Below are 10,910 nucleotides of genomic sequence, written 5' to 3' on the forward strand. Positions count from 1 at the left end.
TTTCTGTATCCTATTAGTACGTATACTCAGGCCAAAATTTCTTTCTTTTTTTTTTTTAACATCTTTATTGGAGTGTAATTGCTTTACAATGGCGTGTTAGTTTCTGCTGTATAACAAAGTGCATCAGCTATACATAGGCCAAAATTTCTTGAAAAGCAGAGGTGAGCCAAGTATTTTAATGAGATACCCCCACCAGTTAGATCAAGTATCATCAGTACTTGATAGAATCAACCAGGTATGGCTTCACTTTTCTGAACCATTTTTCCAGCTCCAGAACCTACTCCTTTAGAACAGCCAAAGCCCTTGCTCTCTCCTGCCTTCCCCTCTATTTAGCAATGTGTATTTCAGCACTCTGAACGCTGCCTGGGACAGAGTAAGTATTTAACAAATTTATCAAGTGAGAGAATGAAAAGTATGAATTCTTACAAAGCACTTACTGAGGTGCTATACAGTGTTTCACATCAGACCTCCTTTAAGTCCTGTAATCTTGTAAAATAGGTATTATTATCCCCATTTACAGAGGAAAAAATGATTCAGAAAATAAATTAACTTTTTTCAGGTTCACTTGTCTGCTTGTGGTAGGCTGGATAAGGGCCCCTCAGAGATGTCCACATCCCAATTCCTGGAACTTATGAATATGTTCAGGGGTCTCCAACCCCCCGGGCCACAGACCAGTACTGGTCTGTGTCCTGTTAGGAACCGGGCCGAACAGCAGGAGGTGAGCGGCGGGCAAGCGAGCGAAGCTTCATCTGTATTTACAGCCGCTCCGCATCGCTCGCATTACCGCCTGAGCTCCGCCTCCTGTCAGATCAGCGGTGGCATTAGATTCTCATAGGAGCGCGAACCCTACTGTGAACTGCGTGTGCCAGGGATCTAGGTTGCGCGCTCCTTATGAGAATCTAATGCCTGATGATCTGAGATGGAGCTGAAGCGGTGATGCTAGTGCTGGGAAGTGGCTGCAAATACAGATTATCATTAGCAGAGAGGTTTGACTACACAGAGACCATAATAAATCAACTGCTTGTAGACTCATATCAAAACCCTATCAGGGAGTGGCAAGTGAAAACATGCTCAGGGCTCCCACTGATTCTGCATTATGGTGAGTCATATAATTATTTCATTATATATTACATTGTAATAATAATAGAGATAGGGACTTCCCTGGTGGCGCAGTGGTTAAGAATCCGCCTGCCAAAGCAGGGGACACGGGTTTGAGCCCTGGTCCGGGAAGATCCCTCATGCCACGGAGCAACTAAGCCCGTGCACCACAACCACTGAGCCTGTGCTCTAGAGCCTGCGAGCCACAACTACTGAGCTCACGTGCCTAGAGCCCGTGCTCTGCAACAAAAGAAGCCACCACAATGAGAAGCCTGTTCACCGCAACAAAGAGTAGCCCCCGCTCACTGCAACGAAGACCCGGCACAGCCGAAAATAAAAAAATGTAAAAAAAAAATAATAATAGTAATAGAAATAAAGTGCGCAATAAACATAATACGCTTGAATCATCCCAAAACCATCCCTCCACCTCCGGTCCGTGGAAAAATTGTCTTCCATGAAAATGGTCCCTGGTGCCAAAAAGTTTGGGGGCCGCTGACTATGTTACCTTACAAGGTAAAGGAGACTTTGCAGAAGATTTACATGAAGGGTATTGAGATGGGGAGACTATCCTGGATTATTTGGGGGTCAATGGAATCACAAGGGTCCTTTTAAGAGGGAGGCAGGAGGGCCAGCTAGATGGAAGGCTGTTACATAATGATGGAAGCAGAGAAAGAACCAGAAGCGGTGATGTGATTTGAGACCACAAGCCAAGGAATGTGGGCAGCCTCTAGAAGCTGGAAAGGGTAAGCAGACAGATTCCCTAGAACCTCCAGAAGGAACATGGCCTTGAGTTTAGCTTGTAAAACCCACTTTGGACTTCCAGTGTCCAGAATGGTAAGATAATACATTTGTGTTGTTTTAAGACACTAAGTTTGCAGTCATTTGTTACAGCAGTCGTAGGAAACTAGTACACTGCTGTATCTGGTCATCAAAACGGCAGGACTCATAAGAACAATGCTACAGCAACTTAGTCTTTTCTCACCACACATGAGATAAATCTCATGCCAGTGCCATAACTTCTCCTTTGTAATAAAAGTCCCCAGTCACCTTAGCCCTTTAAATGGTCTCAGATAATAATTAAAATGTCCAGTGCTATGTAATTTAATTATTAAAACACAAACCCTAAACTTTGAACATGAATCTTCTCCCTTTCCCCAGCCAGGACCTACAGTGGGTACAAAGCCTGCTGTGGACGCTGGCTGTCCTGATGTCACGCTTCTTCCCGCATCAGACTTGCTCCAAGTTCTGATGACTGCAGAGTTGCAGTGGCGAGAAGAAGGAAAGGCAAAGGACAGGAAGGGTCTTATTTGACCAGCACTTGTCTGATCTCAGTTTCCTCTGACCTGGCAAGTGTTTAAGGATGATTTTCTCTTTGGTGGATTTCTTGGAGATAGGCTTCCAGGCTGAAAATCCTTTCCCTGCCATTCCCTTGTTGGCAGTGGATATGTCTCTTCTGGCTGGTTGCTTAGTAACTCTTCCCTCCACCCCTCTGTTGCTCAGTGCAACTTTGGCCTTTGTTCTTCCGAGGTGAACCCCTGGGGTGGAACCCCAAGGTCTCCAGGCAAGGTCTTCTGCCAGGGCCCCCATCTGATCCTGGGCAGATGCCAACACATCTGGGGCCTCCAGGAGTGCACTGACACCATGACAGCAGCCCCTTCTGCTGCCCCAGGCTGCTTTCAACACCTTTCCTCTTTCGCTGTCTGTCTCCCTGGCAAATGCAGCCCTCTGCGCAAGCCTGTCAAGCCCCTCTCCGCCGCCCGCCGTCACACACACACCCCTTCCTCTTTGGCGTGAGGGCTGGGACTCACAGCACACTGGCAGTTCTCCAAAGAGATGCTCCAATCTCCAAGTTCCCTCCAGCTCTGCCATGTTAACTTTTTGGTTTTGCAAGTGGTAACAGAATTTGAGCTACCTCCTTTAAAAGCAATATTGACACTTTGCCCTGCTGGCATTTTAAGTAGTGTGTACCTCATTTTTTCCACAACCCAGGAGGGAAAAAAGTACAAATCAGGTTGCACTGGGAGATAAAACAAAAATAAATAGGTCACCTCCAGTTCTGCTCCCCTAAATAAAAGAAGCCTTGACCTTCTCCAGTAAAGACAGGTTTCCAGCCGCTGTAATCCCTTCCTCTCCCAACAGAGGTAGGGCTGTCATTTGATTCTTACCTGACTTGAACAAAAACTTTACTCTGCTGACATCTGACCATAAGCTATGACTTTTGAGGATATGACAATCACGTGAGAAAGCTGCTGCTTTTCCATCATGACAGCTAATGTAAGCTAGGTAACTTTGCTGATACTGAGGGGTTTTTTCTCCTTAACTATCTATATGTATTTTTTTTAATTTTTTATTTTTGCCAGCCTGTCCTTCTGAAGCCTGACTCCCTTGAATTCTTTTTAAAATAAACTTCTTTCTTAAATGCTTTTGCTCTGAATTTTTTCTCAAATCCTGCATAGGCTGTCTATGCAGCGTATGTGATGGGCACCTATTCTCTTGGACAAACTGTCTTGTCTTAACCGGAACTGAGACTGACATTATTGCATTGTTAAATCGGCCCACGAGTCCGGTGCAAGCCTGGAGTTCATAGCTGGGTAATCTGAAGCCAGTCCATTTTCTCCCACACTTTGGTCTCCTGGGCATCATGGAGAGCAAGTGCCCAAGTCTGTCTCCTCGGTCTAATTGGGTTTAGACTTTCATCCCTCCTAGTGCTGGACAAGGTGGGCTGTTGTCGCCAATGCCTCCATTTCCCTTAGGTGACCTAATAGCTTCATCGGAAACACACATTTGCTTTTCGAGCTCTGGGCTGAAGGGGGCAAGGCAACTTCGGGATGATGTGCAGTAAGAACGGACCAGAGAGAACCCTCCCCTGATGACGGGTCGCCCATTGGACCGTAGTGAATGCAGGCAGACTGCCTGGCGTGGTGTCTTCCAGGTGCTGTCACACCACTGCCCTCTCAGCAGTTCCCATCAGTGCTGCCATTTTGCAGCTTGGGCCTCTCCCCTGTGTCTTCCAAGATGTCTCCTGTTGAGCTTCCTGTCTCAGGACTGGCTTTGCCCCCTGCCCGCCTCCCCACCCTCCGCTTGGCACCCAGTCCCCCGATGCCCCTGCTCTTCTCTCTGTCTCCGCTCACCTGCTCAACGCACCTCCATCATACTGGCCTGACCTGAGGGGCTGTGAGTGTGCTGTGAACTGGGCAGCATTAGCATTAGCACAATAGCCTGAGCAAGGTGACCGACGTGGTGGCAGTTTACCTGTCCTCATGCCTTTCGTTCTCATAACTTTTTTTTTTTTTAATGTGTTTTTAGGATCAGTGGTGTGCTGGGAACTGTGGAGACCTGAGTAACTCACAGCCTGGTGAGGGGAGCTGACCTGCAGACAGATAACTGCCATTGAGTGTGATAAAATATACTGTCAAGTTCATTTGTAAAAAATTGATGGTGATCTTAGGGTGGTCTCCTTCCCAGATGAAGGCACTGTGCTCAGTTCTTTGGCTCATTCAATATGAGGGTTTGTTTTTTTTTTAAGATTTTTTTTCTTTTGTTTGATGTGGACCACCCTTAAAGTCTTTATTGAATTCACCACATTGCTTCTGTTTCATGCCTTGGTCCCTTGGCTGCGAGGCATGTGGTATCCCAGCTCCCCGACCAGGGATCGGACCCGCATCCCCTGCACTGGAAGGCGAAGTCTCAACCACTGGACCACCAGGGAAGTCCCCAGTATGAGGTTCTTAAAGTGGAACAGGTACCATGATAGTTGTGTGTGTGTGTGTGTGTGTGTGTGTGTGTGTGCCACACGTCTCCTGGGGCTTCTCAAAGCCCTCCATCCTCTCTGTGATGCCAAGGGTAGGGCAACGCCCACAGGATTTAGGCAAAAGTCATAAATGCAGGTCATCTGCATTTAGCCAGATGACCTGGGGAAAGCCATTTAAACACTCTGAGTTTCGGTTTCCTCACCTTTGAAACAAAAATCGAATCCTGCCTGGCAGGGTTGTTGTGAGGATAAAGAGAGGTAATGTATATGACAAGAGCTTTGTAAACTCTGAAGCGTTGAACACATACGACTTGCAGTGACTCCAGCCAAGGTTGGAAGTGTTTATTTAGAGTAGGCCGCAGGCTGGCTCCCCAGGCCGGCCTTGTAAATGCCTCTGGCTCTTGGAGAGCTGGGAAGAGCCCTGCTATGCCCGCCAGGGTGTCTCCTCCCACACGCCTCGTCCTGCACACACCTGGGTAGAACCTGCCTGCTTTGCTGCTGAAGTTGCCAGGGATATTGGCCGCTGCTGGGAAACCGAGGTGAAAAAGAACAGACAGCAGGCCAGGGAGAATAGGAAGTTGGCGCATTTGAACAATGATGGGGATTTTTGGGGGGGGGGGGCTGGGAGATAAGGGTGTTTTTGTTAGTTTAAGAGGGGCTGGGGGCTCATGGCCATGATGTGAACGGAATTTGTTTGTGATGGCTCTAGGATTCAGAGCTGGCAAGTGCTGGCACCAAGTGAAACTGAAGTGTTTTGAACCCAGAGGAAAACCCCCGAAGTCTCCTGATTATTGCTATAGCACTGAAGTCTGCAGAGGGCACCAACACTCAGGACAGGTTATACCCACTGCGGAGGTCGCAGAGATGCTGCAGAGGCCCTGGCACTTGTGTTGGGCTTTTGCTAAGATGAAACCAGGAGTTGTGGGGAGCCCGGAGAGTGTCAGGGTTGAGGCCTCTCCTCTCTCTAGTCTGCAGTGAATGAGCTGCAGTAGCTAACTGGGGGACCAGGTAAGCATTTCCCGAGGCCCCAAGGCTTCAGGGGTGAATTCCTAGACACGGGTACCCCTTTGCTGACTAGTTCTGCAGTCCAGGGTCAAAGCCCTCTGAGAGCTGGCACAGTCTAGCCCACTCTCAACCTCACATTGGCCCTCTCAGCTACATACCCTTCACTCTGAAATTCCCTGATCTTCCACGTGTCCTTCTGTATCCCCATAACTTTGCCCCTGCTTGACATCCCCTTCCACCTCTCCTGAGCCTGTTGACTTTCTCATTTGCAGCCCAGAGGGGCTGTGAGGCCTTCGTGTTCTCAGGCAGAGCTGATACTCCCTACTGGGTTCCCGTGGGGCTTTGTAGCCTTTGCTGCAGCCCACACATAGGCGTCTGTCTCCCCCAGTAAGGCTGAAGGCACAGCCTGTGTCCCCTTATTTTTCTATTATTTCTCCAATAAATTAAATCTCTGATACATTAAACCTCTGAAGAAGTATTCTTATAAACAGTTAGAGATATGGATAGAATTTTATCTTTTTTCCATATGGCTATCCAGTTATCCCCAGTACTAGAATATTAACAAGCCCAGCTCATCCTCACTGACTTGGTATGCCTCTCTGCTAATTACAAAAGGATATTTAATTAACAAACAGATTCTAACGTTTACATGAAAGAGAAAATGTGTACACTAGTTTCCCCCTCCCGAGAATTTTTGCCAGAAAAGAACAACAAAGGAGGACTTACTAAATATCAAAATGAAATGAAAAATTATAGCACGTAAAACCGTATGATATTGATATTGGGCTAGAATTAGAGATCAAAGAATCTAAAAACGAAACAGAGTCCCGCATAGTTGAAAATTACGTGTTTTTTTTTAAATAAATTTTTTATTTTTGGCTGCGTTGGGTCTTCATTGCTGTGCGCAGGCTTTCTCTAGTTGCTGTGAGCGGGGGCTACTCTTTGTTGCGGTGCGCGGGCTTCTCATTGCGATGGCTTCTCTTGTTGCAGAGCACGGGCTCTAGGCGCACGGGCTTCAGTAGTTGTGGCACGCGGGCTCAGTAGTTGTGGCTCGTGGGCTCTAGAGAGCAGGCTCAGTAGTTGTGGCTCACAGGCTTAGTTGCTCCACAGCATGTGGGATCTTCCCAGACCAGGGATCGAACCCATGTCCCCTTCCTTGACAGGTGGATTCTTAACCACTGCGCCGCCAGGGAAACCCTGAAAATGAGGTTTTTGATGAAGGTAATATTTTAAATCTTTGGGAGAAGGATACGTAACATTTATTAAATTTTGTCAAGACAACTGGCTATCCTTTTTCTTTTTTTTTCATTTTTATTGGGGTATAGTTGATTTACAGTGTTGTGTTAGTTTCAGGTGTACAGCAAAGTGAATCTGTTATACATGTACATATATCCACCCTTTTTTAGATTCTTTTCCCATAGAGGCCATTACAGAGTATTGAGTAGAGTTCCCTGTGCTATACAGGAGGTCCTTATTAGTTATCTGTTTTATATAGTAGAGTGTAAGTGTCAATCCCAATCTTCCATTCTATCCCTCTACCCCCTTACCCCCTGGTAACCATGAGTTTATTTTCTATTTCTGTAACTCTACTTCTGTTTTGTAGATAAGTAACCTTTTTTAAGATTCCACATATAAGCAATATCTCATGATATTTGTCTTTCTCTGTCTGACTTAACTTCATTTAGTATGATAATCTCGAGGTCCATCCATGTTGCTGCAAATGGCATTATTTTGTTCTTTTTTATGGCTGAGTAATATTCCATTGTATATATGTACCACATCTTCTTTATCCATTCCTCTGTTGATGGTCATTTAGGTTGCTTCCATGTCCTGCCTATTGTAAATAGTGCTGCAGTGAACATTGGGATGCAGGTATCCTTTCGAATTATGGTTGTCTCCGGATATATGCCCAGGAAGGGGATTGCTGGATCATATGGTAGCTCTATTTTTAGTTTCTTTAAGGAACTTCCAGACTGTTCTCCATAGTGGCTGTACCAGTTTACATTACCACCAACAGTGTAGGAAGGTTCCCTTTTCTCCACACCCTCTCCGGCATTTATTGTTTGCAGATTTTTTGATGATGGCCATTCTGAACGGTGTGAGGTGATACTCATTGTAGTTTTGATTTGCATTTCTCTAATAATTAGTGATGTTGAGCATCTTTTCATGTGCTTTTTAACCCTCTGTGTGTCTTCTTTTGACGCACCTCCCAGAGTAATGAAAATAAAAACAAAAATAAATAAATGGGACCAAATTAAACTTAAAAGCTTTTGCACACCAAAGGAAACCATAAAGAAAATGAAAAGACAACTTTCAGAATGGGAGAAAACATTTGAAAACAAAGCAACCAACAAGGGATTAATCTCCAAAATATACAAACAGCTCATGCAACTCAATGTCAGAAAAACAAACAACCCAATCAAAAAATGGGTGGAAGGTCTAAGTAGACATTTCTGGCTATCCTTTTATAAAGAGAATTTCTTTCTGATTTTTTTTGTGTACATATATAACTATACAATCAGAGGAAATTTGGGGCCTTCCCTTTTGGTCCAGGGATTTACTGTCTTAATGTGTCATATTGAGACTCCTTTTAGAGGGTCACCAGAATAAATGAGAAGGATATTAGGCTTAAAAATACAAACAATTTTTTATGATGATATATGATGTAAGAGTGAACGCATAAGTATGATTGATTGACCAGGATGGAGTAGAAAAGTGAGCTTGCTGGGCATGTCTGGTAGTAATCACAGTTATACCCTGACAAGCTCTTGACAAAACAAGTGTTTACCTTGGCAATGACCAGCTCTCTAGCTGTGCTGAGTGCTCGGGGGAGCACTGCCCATCCTGGGAGCTCCAGACATGAATGCTCCATGTCCCCCTGGCAGGAAGGAGCTGCTCCTTACATTTAGGGGGCCCTAAATTGGTCTGGCTGGGAACAGAGCAGAATGGGTATAACTGTACAGGTGGCTTCTAGTTTCCTTGCTCCTACTTGCAGCTCTCTGGATCAAGGGTAGTAGAAGGCAACAATAAAATACACTTGGGTTTTTATTGACACACTTGGTGTAAATATGTGCTCTTCGTGTTAGGTCTAACCCACATAAACAAAAGCAAGACACATTGTAGTGGAACTGCAGAAGTTAGAGGATACAGAGAAAACCTTAAAAGGAGTGAATGGGAGGGGAGGAAGGAAAGAGGCAGGTGGTAACTGGAGAAATATTTAGGAAAAGGGGAGATTTTTTTGGCTTGTTTTCTTGATTTTGTTTCTGAAGATGAGAGTGATTTTGTTTCTGAAGATGAGGCTATTTATGCTGAGGGGAAGAAACTGTTTTTAAAAGGGTTTAAGATAGAGGAGAAAATTCTCTCCAGAATCTCATCGATGGTCATGTCTTCAATGACCACTTAAGCTATTATTCCCGGTCCCCCCCTTCAAAATCCATATTCTCAACTACCAACCTGACTTTAGCCTTATCTGTAATATCTTAATTTCTTAAATGGAGAATCCATTAGTGTAGTTAATGAATAATTGGAAATTAATTAAAAACCCCCAATTCAGGAGGGAGGCAAGTTCTTTTAAAGGATGAGGTCCAGAGCATAGGGGACACAAAGTTTAGTCTTGGATAGAGAGGAGTCAATGCGGTATTGATGAATAAAGAGAGAAGAAAACTAACATACAAAATACAACAAAAGATAGCATCTTTCTGTGGGAAGCAAAATGCACCTCCTTTCACACGCTGGGCACCAGTGGGAATGCCTTTCTCTAACCTTGGCAGGTTGGGGGAGGTTGCTTCTCAGGTTTCCATGAAAGGAAATGTGACCGGGTCCCATGTCCCACCTATTGGTCAGTTAAATTTGGGGAAACTGGTCCTTTATAGCCATCTCTGGTAATTCATTGTGCTAAATGGTGTGAAGCCTCTTCTGAGCTGAGCCGAGAGAAGATGCTAGCAGGTGAGGCTTGCCTTGATGGGCTGACTGACAGGGTCGTAATGCATGGGTGAGTCTACTTGGCCTAAAGGACTAGGAACAAAGTGAGCAAATTAGAGTGGGAATCATCTGCTGAGAGTCACGGAGTGTGGAACAGAGAGGGGCTGAGGATGGTGTGTCAAGGAAGTTGCTAAAAGAATTACCTAATAGCATCAAAGCGCCAAGTGAAGTTCTTAACCCTTCTCTCCATATGTAAAAGGGAGATAAGGAATGATTTCCTGTTTCATTTTACCTAAAATATCACCACTTCTTTCACTCACTAGTATTACTGCAAAATGATTATGTGTCTGAATTTTCCCAGAGACTCATGCATTTCAAACAACTGGCCTGTAATATCAGGGATTCAGGAACAGTCAATATTTGTACAGCCTTGTGTTACTTAAGGTTGCAAATCATTGCCTCTCAGTAGAATACAAGCAGTTTCCTAATCTCTGAATGGGCTTATTTTTTTCTTATTGCAGACTTTGTCTTAGTCTTTTGTTGAGAAAGAAGCTAAAGTGGAAAGGCCCCCTTGACTTAGTGATTAAGAACACACTTTCTGGAGAGAGACTCTCGGAGTGTGAATCCTGATTTCACTATTATAGCCCTGGGATCTTGCAAGCCACTCAGCTTCTTTGGGTCTCAGTTTCCTCATCCTGCATAATGTGAATAATAATAGCATGGGCCCCATCACATTGTTGTGGGAATAAAATGACATAATCTAGACAAAGTGCCTTGCACAGTGCCAGGATCTAGTAAACACTGAATGTATCCTGGCTGTATGTAACATGTGTATTATTAATGTTAAAAGATGCTGGGTAGTCTATGAATTACTAAAAAATAAATCAGAAGTTTAGAGCTTGAGAGAAGAGATGCTTGAGATCATTTATATGAGGATGGTAAATATCTAGCTTATTTTCCACTGGCAACACACAGCAGATATCTCTAATCAATCCTGAAATTCTTTCCTGCAGAACTCAATTAGGAGTTCAGAATCCTCCAACCTGATACTTTATGTGATCGCTACCAACTGATTAGAGTTGACCCTTAAAATGAAACCCATTTGCCACCCCTAGTTGTACTCAACAGGTGAGGA

This window comes from Mesoplodon densirostris, chromosome 4 (genome assembly GCF_025265405.1).
Source record: "Mesoplodon densirostris isolate mMesDen1 chromosome 4, mMesDen1 primary haplotype, whole genome shotgun sequence".
Taxonomy (NCBI): domain Eukaryota; kingdom Metazoa; phylum Chordata; class Mammalia; order Artiodactyla; family Ziphiidae; genus Mesoplodon; species Mesoplodon densirostris.